The sequence below is a fragment of the Ixodes scapularis genome, unplaced genomic scaffold (assembly GCF_016920785.2).
Source record: "Ixodes scapularis isolate PalLabHiFi unplaced genomic scaffold, ASM1692078v2 PGA_scaffold1__304_contigs__length_218370807, whole genome shotgun sequence".
Classification (NCBI taxonomy): domain Eukaryota; kingdom Metazoa; phylum Arthropoda; class Arachnida; order Ixodida; family Ixodidae; genus Ixodes; species Ixodes scapularis.
Window position 1 is genome coordinate 82,354,751 of NW_024609846.1, and position 14,254 is coordinate 82,369,004.

General features: G+C 42.7%; 1 pseudogene; it reads left to right on the forward strand.

Moving 5' to 3' along the window:
• The first annotated feature begins 12,409 nt into the window (after positions 1 to 12,409).
• Positions 12,410 to 12,888, forward strand: LOC115331541 (annotated as a pseudogene).
• Positions 12,889 to 14,254: the final 1,366 nt, after the last annotated feature.

Here is a 14,254-nt window from a genome sequence, read left to right on the forward strand (position 1 = left end):
GTCATAAACAAACAGAGTGATTTCCAGTCCCGTGTTTTTGTGTCATGACAGAACGTCTTTGAACTTTGAACTTTGAACTTTATTTCAGCAACATTATGCCGAGGACACCGGACAAAAAGCTAACAGAAGCTAGCTTGACTGGGTCCGGTGCCCTTGCATGTACAGGGAACACAATCATATTTATACAATCCTAATATTTCGTATAATATTCAAATCAAACAATTTAAAATGTTCCAATAAAATTTTAAAATCACCGACATTAGAGAAAATTTTTTTTCTTAATTTAACAACACAAAAAAGTACGCAATGTTTTCTTACTTATACAATGAATATCGATGTGGTTCATTCCAATGTTGTTAAGCAATGTATGTAATTATGAGCAAGAGACTGCAGTGCATAATTTGTACGGAAATGGGGAACCTTCCAGAATTCTCTACGACGAACATCGAAGACTGATTCACGCTCAGTTAGGTTTGCTAGCTGTGACAAAAAAGCAATAAACTCCAAAGTTGAAAAGGCGTAAGAAAATAGCAAACGATAGTCATAAATACAAGAAACTTTCATGATATTGTAGCTCAAATATAATGGTTCAGCATGTGTGTCGTACGGAACATTAGCAATGAAACGAATAATTTTTTTCTGAAGAGTTATTAGTTTGTTGACGTTACTTTTGGTCGTTGTGCCCCAAACTAAATGGCAGTAGTTGATTTGTGAGCCGAACAGAGCATGATAAATTTGAATCTTAACTTTTGTAGGCAAAAGAGAGCGACAGTGACCGATGATGCCAGCTACCTTTGCCAGTTTGTGAGTTAGAAATTCTATATGATGATCCCATTGCATAAACTCTAAAATATTATGCCTAGCGTTTTATGATGACTTACTATTTCAATTTTCTTGTTTCCAATCTTAAGAGCATAACTAGCATCAATATGTTTATTTACAGGTCTAAAAACAATCGCTTTTGTTTTGGTAGTATTTATTTCGAGGCCATTTTTTTCTGACCATAAGAGAAACTTTTCTAAGATAACATTACCTTTAACAATCAGTTCATCGATATTCGTCGCAGAAATAAAAATACTAGAATCATCTGCATACATTATAAAACGTGAGTGTTGACAAATGTTGACGATGTCATTTATGTACACATTGAACAGAAGTGGGCCAAGTATGCTGCCCTGCGGAACACCAGACTTCAATAGTTGCAAAGATGAGGTATAACGATTTATTGAGACACACTGTTTGCGATGTTGTAGATATGACTGAATGAGTGCCAAAGACGTGCCCCGTACACCATAACAGGAAAGTTTATCAAGAAGCGTTGCATGGTTAAGAGAGTCGAAAGCTTTGCTGAAGTCAATAAAAGGACCCAGTGTCATCTGTCGTTGCTCTATATTTTTTAATATTAGTTCCTTCTGCGTTAACAAGGCGCATTCCGTAGACTTTCCCTTACGGAAGCCAAACTGGAAGTCAGTCAGCACTGAATGTTTATCAAAAAAGTTATTTAAACGACGCAAAATAATTTTTTCTAGCCCTTTGGAAAATAAGGGTAAAACAGATATTGGCCTATAATTTGTAATTACATTGTTATCGCCTCCCTTATGCAAAACGGAAACTTTCGCGAGTTTCATGTTATCTGGGAACTTGCCAGTTGACGAGGCCAAGTTAAATATATATACTAACATTGGGGCAATTATATCAATCACAAATTTGAAGGGCTTTATTTGTATGTCATCAATGTCGTGACTTCTGCTATTATTAAGTTTCATAAATACATTAAACACTTCTGACTCGTCAGTAGGGGCCAGGAAAACAGATTCGTCTACTCGACTCGAGATAGACGAGGAAGCCCACGCATTGTGAGCGCGGGTAGGTAAGTTTGTAAAATGGCGATTAAAATAATCAGAGAGCGGTATTCCCGATACATTTTCACCAGATATCGAAAGCGTATCTATTGATTGTTTTTTATTGTTACGTTGAAGTACTGTGTTTATGGACTGTCATAGAATGGCGGGGCTCTTCTTGTGCGCGGCATGAAAGAGACGTTTGTGATAATCTGACTTTGCCTTTTTTAGTGTAGATGTAAGTTGATTGCGATATTTCTTGAACGCAGTATTATCATCGTTATCTCTTGACGAGAGGTAGGTCTGATACAATCGATTTTTTTTCCGTATCATTGCTAAAATAAACGGGGTAACCCATGGTTTTCTTATTCGCTTTTTAGTCGTGACAGTCTTGTATGGAAAAGATGCGACGTAAATTGACGAACTCATCATACGCGCTGTTCACGCACTTTCTCAAGAATACAGGGCTCCAGTTAGTTTCCATGACTGTGCTTCGCAAACACCGCAGTTGGCGGTCTGTAACAGGTTGAAAGGTAAAATGTTTACTAGCGCCGCTGGATAATTGGTGAGTTTTAAAACATAAAAATATAGGTAAATGATCGCTTAGATCACTACTTATCGTACCTGCGCTGGCAACAACAGTGTTTATATTTGTAATGAAAACATCAATAGCAGTTGGTGTAGAATCGGTAATTCTAGTAGGAGACGAAATGACATTGTAAAACCCGCTACTACTGAGAGTGTCCTTAAGTCGCGACGAAACAGGCGAATTCTCCCAAATATTCACATTTAAATCACCACCAAGAACAAGCAAATAGTTATTAGCACTAACAAAATCCAAATACTTTTCAAGAAAATGCAAGCAATTATTCAGATTGCCAGCTGGAATGCGATACAATACAGATAGTAGCTGGCGCCCATGGCAGCGACTTACAGAGTCCGTAGAATAGCTTGTGCTATCTTAGTAAACACAAAAAGAAGACAGCAAAGCCGGGAGATTTTTGCAGTGGGTATTGTTTTAATTAGTAAAATCCAGAAACTTGAGCCCAATACCCAAATACAGCACAGAAAAAAATATAGATCTAGTCATTAAATACATGGAATTAAAAGATAATCCCCTCCTTCAAAGTTACAGCAGCGCTGTAACTTTGAGGAAACAAAATGATGCAATATGTTTTTTTTTTTTTTTGCTTTTTTTCAGGAATAAATACAAAAATATAGTAAAGAACTATCAGTATAATTTTTTTAAGAAATCAACATTTTTTGTGCCTATTTTAAATTTCCCTTTGAAATTTCTTTAACTTTGTAATTTAGAAAGTTTGGAGCGACATAAAAATGTCTATCTTTGAGATAATGCAATGATATATATATATATATATATATATATATATATATATATATATATCATTCAAAAGCAAGTTTAAAAACAATATATGACAAAATTTGTAATGTTGCAGCTAGTCAATCTTTGTAGGTAACGGCTCAGAAATCTAGTGACAAAATGTCAAAGGAGCCATGTTTGCGCATTTTTGCCGCGAAATATATGACCTACCCGGATGCTGTACATAGATATATGGCTCGATAGTTCCTCTATAATCTATTAAAAGTGCAAAATATTTGAGATTTCACATATTTGTAGTTTGCGTAGTATGTGTCACCAAACATGACATAAACGAAAACTTCAAAAATAAAAAAAATGTCGTTGTGGCGCGCTTAAAAGGTTTTCTTTTTTTTAAATATTGGGTCTTTGGCAAAATATGTTGTTTTATTACCTTCCCTAAACCATACTAAGAAATAACATATAAAAATACAAAAAAAAAATAAATAAAATAAGTACGGACTTGCGTGCACGATCTTATCTGAACAGAGCTTGCACATACCTGGTGCGCCCTCCAGATAGCGGATGGAGGTTGCAGATTTGACGTGACGGGCGACTGCTTATACATCGTGGATAAGACAGGGTGTTTGCTGCAGGCACAATGTCAGATTCGCCTGTGGACACCCACCAAGCATATCTTCGAATCATGTTTCTTTTATACACAGGTATTGCTTAGGAGGTGTCTGCAGATGGATTCTGCACTACCAATGTCACGAGACTACCAAGCGAGGAAGAAGCACACCACAGACATAGTCTACGAACTTTTTTTCTTAGGATGTATGAGCAGGGATGAAGTGGAGTTCTTGTACAGTAGCACTGGACGATAGCACCACACTCTAGCACTATATACAATTTGGGCCGTTGAGCTTGGACTCCATCGGATGCTACACGCTGGAAGCGCGTACCATGAGCTCTACGCGGGCTCTTAAAATGGGGGGCGTATTTTCAGACACCCATGCTCGTCGTAAAAACCCTTAGGACAGAGGATCGCTTTTTCCGCATCTCACAGGTGCACCGCGGGAAAGCGGCACAGTGGGCGCTAATCCGGTAGCCCGGGTGTTTGCTCGATAGCGCTCGTTCCCCGGCAACGGAAGGAGGGCGCTGACGAGGCTCGCTTCCTAGTTTCCATATTTATTTATTTGATTCATTTTGACTTTGTTTTTAGTTGCAACTTGGTTGTTTTGAAGTTTCTGCGGGCGCTTCACGAGATAGGCTGCTCGACGAAAGATTGTGGAGGCAGCGCTTTCGCGCGGCTTTTCCGTTCCCCCGCCGCCGGCATTTTTCGGCTCTTCCGAGGCTCGCGGACGGCTCCGGACGAAGGAGCGGGGGCCGCGAAATCCGAGAGAGCAGGGGCGGATGTGCCACCATGGGCGCACCCCGATGGAATTCGGGACTCCACCCACCGTACTCTTCCGACCTCAAGCCCCATTCTGAGAGTACGGTTATCAGTGGCGTAAAATTTCCTATCGGGGGAGGGGGTCTCACTTTCGTAGTAGGGTTGGAAGAAAGGGAGGGATAAAAACCAATACCTTTATTTTTGTATTACACCAACATTAAAAACAGCGTACACGATACTGCACGATTTACTGCGATGAAAACATGTTACTATATTACTGGCACAACAAATAACAAAAGTTACAATGATTATATTTTTCCTTTAGAATATTGATCGACCTGAGAGGTGCTAGCGCAAATAGGGTAAGCAAAAGAACGCAACAGCAACAACAATTCAGCCTTTTGTATTTTTACTAAAAATAAAGTCATTTGGAAAGTGTGAGGAAAGATGTGACATTGGTGAACAAAAAAAAAGTTCTAAACAGGATTGCCCTTCTTTTTATCGTAGTCTTTTTTCTGTACGCACTGGTCAGATTTATGAAGCGAACTAACAACAAGAAAAGGTACGTGCGACAAAATTTGAAAACAAATCCGTATTCACGAGGCGAAATCATCGTGTTTTGCGTAGGTTACGATGGAATCCTACGAGTGCTCCAGATGTGACTTGAGCACTTTTTACGATCAAATCCACATGGCTGACAACAACGCTCGCACGAGCATTTATTTTTCGACGTGCTCTCCGCACGCATCGATCTCGACTTCAAGCAGCAAGAGAAAACAAATAAGTACTCGAAACTGAACGCCGCGGAGTTGAACGCTGGAACCCCGAACGTCCGGAAAAAGCAACAGCAGCAACGCTCCCACCGGCCAAGCGACCACTAGCTATAGGAACGTTCGGCCTGGAAGGTCATTCTACACTCTGAAAAATAGGGGGTGCAGAGCTTACACCCCTAGTCCCCTATATAACACCTGGAAACCCCATTTCGACGTTCAGTCCACTGACGTTGAACTGACAATACCAAGTTTTACAAACGGCATCCGATCTGTGTAGTATATAAGTTGTATTACGCAGATCTAATGTGCGTAACAAAGACTTAAAGAAAAAAGAAGGAAGGTTTCGGCAGCAGGGAAATGAAAGCCTGAGTGTTTTCCTGTTGTATTTAATGTGTACATTAGCTATTTTAATGGGTTGTATCACTCGATTATCAAGCTGCTCGTGAAAGTTGGTATCGTCGGTTCGGACGTCAGTGGACTGAACTTTGAATTGTGGTTTTGGGCAGGGTGTCGAACCGGAACCGAACCGTTATTTTTAGCCGAACCGGAAGTGAACCGAACCGAAATCTTTGCCGCCATCTTGGAACTGAACCGGAACCTAACCGAAAAAAAAAATATAACGGTAACCGGTTCAAAACGGTTCACGGTAATTTTTGCTCCTTTCTTTTTGTTAGAATCACGAAGTGAATATTTGGGAATAAATCATTGGCAGCTGTATTTTTACGTATTTATCAAATCATCATATACAGAATTGCAATGTGTGAGAAAGTGTGGGTTTTCGTGGTGCTTCTGTATTAGTACTATGATTAACCATGCCTCACGTGACCCTGTCACGTCACGTGACACACTGCGTCAAGTCGATTTAAATTGAGAACGTCCTTATTCCTCGCCTCACGCTACGATGAACTAAAGGACAAAGTTACAGACTAGCAGGTCCAATCACGAGCCAGTAAAGGCCCGTTCACATTCTTGCAACCGAGTATGACCGCGAGAGAGGAGACTTGTTGAAATCTAATAAAACTTCTTAGGGCGAGGGAACACACTGGCATTCTGGCGCCATCTATGCTTTGACCCTGGAACTGTATTTTCCAAGAGTGAAGGTTTTGCGGGATCTTCGAGGTCAAATGTGCGTAATACCCATAAGAAAGGCTTGTTTATGACGTTGACGAAAGTTTTTCGAGCCAAGAAAGAAAGGATAATGCGCGAGGGAAATAGAAAATATGCTGGACCGCCAAGTTTACACTGCTGCCCAATAGATGGCGCAAGTCTGTCCTCTCGTTGTAAGAGATATTAAGAGGTTTCAAGGCACCCGGCTCTAAAAGGTCGCAAGTGTGTGAACGGGCCTTCAGAAACCATGCTATGTGGTGCATTGCTCCGACGTGCATAGTAGTGCGCAAGTCTCGGAGATAACGCACGCCGGAAAAACACGTTGTTCCTGACTCGTGATTGCACCTGGCAGCCTGTAGCTTTGGCCTTTAGTTTAACCTAGGGCGAGACGAGGTTTAGATTTATTAACGTTGTTGACGCCGTGAACATGATATCACGACTTTACACCGAGAGTCACGTCACATCGTGACGTACGCGATTTTCAAGACCCCGAGTCGAGTTGTCGGTTTCATGACCCCGAGTCGAGTGCTCGGTTTCATGACAATAAACATTGCCAAACATTCAGATAAGGGCTCGTGTTCAATTAAAGACAATAGGCCAGTTCTAAGAATATCCAAAGTTCAGCCCATGCTCTATGGTTTGCAAACAAACCCTAGCGCATGACTATTTTAAACACTGAGAGTATATAGTTAATGTCAGATCACTTGGCCGCTTGTTCTAATTGCGGGTTGAGCAGGGGAAAACTGTTCCTTTATTTTTTCGGCATCTGCCATTGCGCGGAGAGGAAAACTAGTGAGTTTTTTTGCAAGTTATCAACGTCAGGGTTAGCTCTTAGTGGTATACTGAAATTGCAAAAATTGTTGCACTACCCATTTTACATGTGCGAACCATTAAGGCAACCAAACATGATTTCGTTGTTGCTGAACATTTCCAGAAAGTAGCCCCCGAGAGTAGAACTATTGAAAGGATTCAATGTGACTCATAAATCTGACGTTTCATAGAAGTACAAGTGTGTACGAAAGGGATATTTGAAAAGAAAGATACCAGGGTGACAGCCGAACGTAGGCAGCCACTCCAACCGCTCTGTTATATTGCATGCAACGTTGAGCGCAGCAAACGTTGCAGAACTTGGGCCTTTCATTGACCGGCGAGCAGGAATTCGATATCTGCGAGCATCCGTGTGCGCTGCCGCCACATTTACTACGCTCGACGCCGCAGTAGAACAGAGACTTTCTTAAGTTCTAGCTTAAGTTTCGACCACCTCTGTATTTTGTTCACACTTGGCAGTTGGGTAGAAAATAAAAGCATTGAAGGATTACGGTTAACAAGCGATGCCACTATAATTGTTGAATTAACAGCCCCATACAGAGGAGGCAAGGGGAGGGGTAGTTTTAAAAAAAATATACCATGTTGTATAGGTTCCTCTGCCATGCATCTTCGGTACAAACCGGAAAGCGTGTCCCGGAAACTACTGTGCTTGCGAAAACACTCTCTCCAGAAAGCGCGTTTTCGTCGCGCCCGACGCTCCATCCCCGTCGTTCCTCACGACGGTGCACGGAGAATAATAATGTGTGCCTCTCATATCCATGGCTTGCACTGAGCGCCAACCTTCTGCAACGTGAAGTTTGCACCACCGGACTTGATTTTCTCAGCAAGAAAGCACCGCCATGACCACCAGCGTACAGTGTGATGACGTCACGTACAAGACAATGTTAAACAGTTCAGCTTTCTGGTGAAATTAGACGTTCGCAAAATTGGCGATAGATTTCCAAATTGTAAAGGTTTGCATTATTTATAATAGACTCGCGATGATATATGACAGCCTCTCCCCAAGGCGCCACCATGCGGCATCCGCGCGCACCGGGAGTAAGCCTTCCCCCTTCCTACACCTTAGCATAATGAATGTAAAGTGAGGGCCCCAAACAAGTGCACGGAAAACCGAACATAACGTAAGCCTCCCAACGCAGTATTTTGCGAAGTCGTGATTTCTGTAAAGGCCCGTTCACACTGTTGCAACCGAGTACGACCGGGAGAGACGAGACTGGTTTTTAAGCCTGTTACGACGTCTCAGGACCAGCGCTGCAGTAGCGAAGCTGGTCCTAAGAAGTCGCAAGAGGCTTAAAAACTGGCCTGGTTTCTCTCGGTCTTACTCGGTCGCAAGAGTGTGAACGGGCCTTAAGCTGATGCCCAAATGTGACTTATATTAGGACTATAAAAATCTTCGTCTCTCTTTCGCGTTATTTATGTAAAATTGGGAATGCCATTGCATGCATCTCTGTGCATTTTTTTTTTCAGTAAGGCGTTGCGTAAGGAATTATTTAAAACAAATGTCATTGAATGTCTCTCTCTTCCTGTACATCTCGTGTATATGCCTTCTGATCTACCATGTGAGCATAAAGTCTTTTTTGGCACACCCTGCAAGGCGGTGTTTCACACTGCAAAACTGCGAACAAAAAGTCACGTTTCCGCAGACTCATTAGCCGGTGTATTTTTGAGTATCGTCCTCCCGTGTCTGTCCCATGCGGTTAAGGGAACTTCATAAAGATCAATTTATTAATGATAATAGAATATATTTATTTACTGACTGAATATTTGACAACATAAAAAAGGGACGATCCTTTTAAATATGTATACATCATAAGTAAACACTCCCCCCAATCATCCGAAACATGCCCTGCAAAGCTTTTTCTGTGTTTTATATCCTTAATAGGCACGTTATAAGAAAGAACCTTCAACAATTCTTTTTTTGTTATGATGCTAATTGAAATAACTATCAGTTCCTGACAGTTATATAACTTCTCGAACATATAAAACTTTGTTACAGCCTCTTTTATTTGACGAACAGAACTTTTGTGTCTGTAAGCTGCGCAAAAAGAAGGCGCACAAGGGCGCGTGGCGGAACTAAACAATTACACATGCAAACCGTCAGAAAGTGTCCAGTTAAGTTGCTGCCATGTCGAGTAGAGCATGAAATACCTTTTTTTTTTTTTTACAAAATATGATCAATTAACAATGCAAATTCAATTGTCCGGCATATTGCCCAGAACAAACCTCAACCGATAGGCTACGCCAGTTTATCTTGTATAAGAAAACGTTCACTTGGATAAGCTCTATTTTAGGCCAAATTCGATCTGAGAATAAAAGTGCTTATAGATTAGATTAAATAATTTCGATCACTCCTTTCTGCCCGATTTGTCGTCTGCATCGCAGTGTTGAGTGTAAACAACTTTGGTTTGGAAAACAAGCATTGTGATTGCCGCTTAGCGTTTCTATAAGAGACTGAAAGGGCTTGTCCTAAAACTTTTAGTAAATTTTTAAAATGTTATTGCTTTGAGCTCAGTTGCGTCGTATATATATATATATATATATATATATATATATATATATATATATATATATACACATATATAGCGTAGGATGCCGAAGACTATAAAGTAACCTCGAAACATTGTTGGAGTTTTAAAGCATTTAGTGAGTCGACGTCGACGTCGGCTCACTAAATGCTTTAAAACTCCAACAACGTTTCGAGGTGCGACTTCGTTTCTTTATATATATATATATTTATATATATATATATATATAGTGGAACGTAGTTCGTGGAGCATAGTTCATGATATATATGGCGACGAGGTGCCCATTTCATGATTATATGCACTGTAATTAATTCCTTAGTTTGAGGGCACAGCCACGATTTAACTTTTTAAACTGCGACACAATGTTGTACCAATCACAGGTATTTCAGGCGACTTACCACACTTCGCGACATTTGAATTCAGGTTAAATATATGTGACTCTGGTAAAAAGGGGAATTTTAAGTCATATAGACACGACGTTTTGTATGTTCCTGTTGTGTCGAAATTAAATAACGGAATGCCATACTTGTAGCACCTGTAAAAAAAAAAGTGGATTGTACCAATGATAGAAGAGCTGTATTGTTAATCCTTTCAACGGCATAAACAGTACCTGTAGCCAGAGTAACGCGGAAAATGTATTATCAGTTTAGCGGTTTGAACTGTTGCTTTTGCTCCCCGGAAGTGAACCGCAAGCCATGAACCCGAACCCGAACCGATAAAAATGTCGGTTCGGCACTCTGGTTTTGGGGGTGTTATATATAAGACAAGGGGTGTAAGTTCTACACCCTGTATTTCTGAGGGTGTAGCAACGTTGCTTTGACGTCCCTGGCCAAGGCGATCTGCCCACAACCGACCTTCCTGCTCGACCTTTGTGGGCCCTTCCAGTATGAATAGTTTGAACCCTACCTCTATTTTCGGGAGTGTCAACCTGGGGTCTAGGACATTTTGGTGTAGGACGTTTCGGTGTAGGACTTTTCGGTGCGCACTTTTCGGTGCACGGACATTTCGGTGCACGGACTTTTCGGTGCACGGACTTCTCGGTGTACGGACTTTTCGGTGTACGGACTTTTCGGTGCACGGACGTTTCGGTGCGCGGACTTTTCGGTGCACGGTCCTTTCTGAAACATATATTTTATAACACCGAAACGAAGCGTGCACACCTTTTCGAAGGCGCCAACAGTGAATCTGTCAAAATCCTTTCAAGCCATTAGCAACTTTGAACCCTTACACTAGGGGACACAGAAGGGTTAAACCCTTTCAAGTCACTGGAAAGTTCCAAGAATTAAACTGGGAAACAAAAAAAGAAGGGCAACGGGGACATACAAAGGACAATGAGGATCATGTTTCTAAACTACCCGAGACTAGTGCGAAATAGAGTGGGTTGAAATTACAGCCGAGAAGATAAGGCACGAAGCAAATGGAACAAGAAGCCAAGTTGGCTTACTCCTCGATGAAGGGAGAGCCAAAACAACGGAAGAATGCAACCAAGCCGTTGTCGGACGCCTCATCACCGAGATGACGCCGGAAGCGTGTAGCTACCTGCCACCTCAAGATCCCATCAAGAAAACATTGAGGTAAGCATTTAGGCTACTATAATTGCTACCTAGTTTGCAAATATAGACCTTAATAATATTTTTTGGGAGGAGAAAGTTTAGAAGAGGTATGGAAAATGGCAGTGGGAAAATACTTAATATACTTTCGTTATTTTTACATTTAAGAAAGGTGTTTAAACGCGTACCTCTGATAGGCTAGTCGGTTAAGCATCTAGGCTGTCAAATAAAAAAAAAAGACTAGGAAAATGAGAGGGGAACAGGAAACGGCGCTTAAATGCATGGCGCTCCACATAAAAATAGAGTAAGTAACAAGGCGCACTACAGTTCACGATTATGAGCAGTCTTGTCCCCCTCTTACTTCCCTAGTCGTTTGCTATTTTTATTTCACAGTCTAGAAGTGTTTAGGGCGTAGCCCCTCGTAGTGTTTATAATCGTACATTGCGCGCATTTCTTATTCACATGTGTCACTGTTTTGAACCGTGATGCCAACGATATCTCAACTTTTTTACGTGCAGGAGAATTCGTGCAAAGAAGCAAAGGCCCATACCCCTACCCTTGAGGTTAAAAGACGTTGCCATTCCAGCTAACTACGCGTCGAAGAAAGTGGGCTCGAGGTTTCTTATATTCGACTCGGGTGTGCAAGATCAGGACCGCTTCCTTGTTTTCTGCAGTCCGCAGATGATTGAAGTTCTTCAAACATCCAAGAAATGGTTTGCCGACGGTACATTCAAGGTTGCACCAGAACTGTTTTTTCAAGTCTACAGCCTACATCGTGAAGTTGGCGGATCTGTTCTGCCCGCGGCTTATATGCTGCTAACCCGTAAAAACTGTCCTACGTACACGCGAGCTCCGAGCGCCCTTATTGACGAGTGTGGAGGGGTCTGCGAGCCAAGCATCATTATAGTGGACTACGAACTTGCAGCCATTAACGCTTTCAAGACGGTCTTGCTAACATCCGACGTGCGTGGGTGCTTCTTTCATCTATCGCATTGCGTTTATCGCAAGGTTCAATCTGAAGGACTGCCAGAACTATATGCCTGTGATTTTCAAATCAACTTGAAGGCCCGCATGGTACCTGCTCTTTCCATGGTATACCCCGGAGTGATGTGGAGGATATCTTCACCGAACTTGCGTCCAGCGTACACTCAGATCTGCAACCAGTGATGGATTACTTTGAAGATACCTTCATAGGACGGCCAACGGCTGGGGGAAAGCGAGCCGCACAGTTTCCCGTGGAACTCTGGAATCACCATGACAGCGTGCTCCAGTGCGACTCCAAAAGCACCAACTCGGTGGAAGCATGGCACAGGGGCTTCCAGGCTCATGTGCAGTGCTCTCACCCGTCCCTTTGGAGGTTCCTGGAGGTTCTACAAAGAGAGGACTGCATGCAGCTTCACCGACTCACGCAACTTGAGATGGGGCAGAGATTCAAGCCGGCAACAAAATACGTGAAGGTTTCCCAGCGCCTGCAGACACTCGCTAGAGAGTATGACCGCAACCATGCTCTTCGATTTCTCAAAGGTGTTCCTCATAACGTATCCTTCTAAATTTTCGATTGCACGTGTTTTGTGAATAAACGGTGTTTCAAGATAAAATCTTGGGTCTGGCCTCAGATGTTATGCTTGCTTCCTACACCGAAAGGTCAGTGCACCGAAAAGACCGTGCACCGAAAAGACCGTGCACCGAAAAGTCCGTGCACCGAAAAGTCCGTGCACCGAAAAATCCGTGCACCGAAAAGTCCCTGCACCGAAAACTCCGTGCACGGAAACGTCCGTGCACCGAAAAGTCCGCACCGAAAAGTCCTACACCGAAACGTCCTGCACCGAAATGTCCGGATCCCGTCAACCTGTTCCCTTGTCGTGCCATTGTTTTCAGAGGCAGCGGTGGTGAACGCTCTCGCCGAAAAGGGACACTCTCCTTGATTCTATCTTTTTTTTTTTCGTGTGTGTGTTATAAAGCTTAAATAAACCCCGTTTGGATTGCCTTCGCAACATGGGTACGTACACTTTTTTACTGTGTTCATTTTATTCCGACACGATGGTACACTCTAAAAAAGGTTATACATATTGTTATACTTACAACGCCGGTTGTTCATAGATGACAATAGCAGTCGGGAGGGTCACAACATGAAGAGCAAGAGTGCAATCAACGAAGCACGCCGAGATATATTAGGCTTATGTATAAAAGATAGAGATCCGGGCTATCGATAACAATCGAAAACGATGCTGCGTTTATACATAACGGTCAAGGTTATACTTAGAATGTTATACATAACAAAATATTGTTATATATAGCTTCGGTTTTAGAGCGCAGCTCTTAGGCGCCCGTTTCCGGCATGAGCGGCGTCAACGTCGGCGTAACCGCGTGGTGCATGTTGGGACATGCACTGCGCGAGCCCCCCCCCCCCCCCCCCCCCACCTCCGAGCGGTGCATGTTGGGGCATGCACCGCGCGAACTCCCCCCCCCCCCCCCCCGAGGTCACGTGACCTCCCCCCTCGAGGTCACGTCGTGACCCCCCGTGGTCACGTCACCCCCCCCCCCCCCCCCCCCCGAGCTCACGTGACCCCCCCCAAAGGATATTGAAGGATGAGGGGAGGAGGAGAAGGAGGAAGAGGGGGTATGCCCTCCCCTCAGTACCCTTCCCTCCTCCTCCTCAAGAGCTGCGCTCCAATTCGGCGTTACAGGGAGTTGTAAACGGCTTTCAATTTATTGTTATGACTGATATATAAAATTACATGACTGATATATAAAAACAAAGTCTGAGAACACTAAGCGCACTGCTATTTCGGCAAGAATTCGTTCGCGTTCTGAGGCTTGTTGAATTCGGCGAAGTGAAGACCGGCGATAAACAAGACCTTTCTAATAGGTCTCCTTAAAGGGCAACTCCGCTCAATTCCGAAGATTTCGAGATAA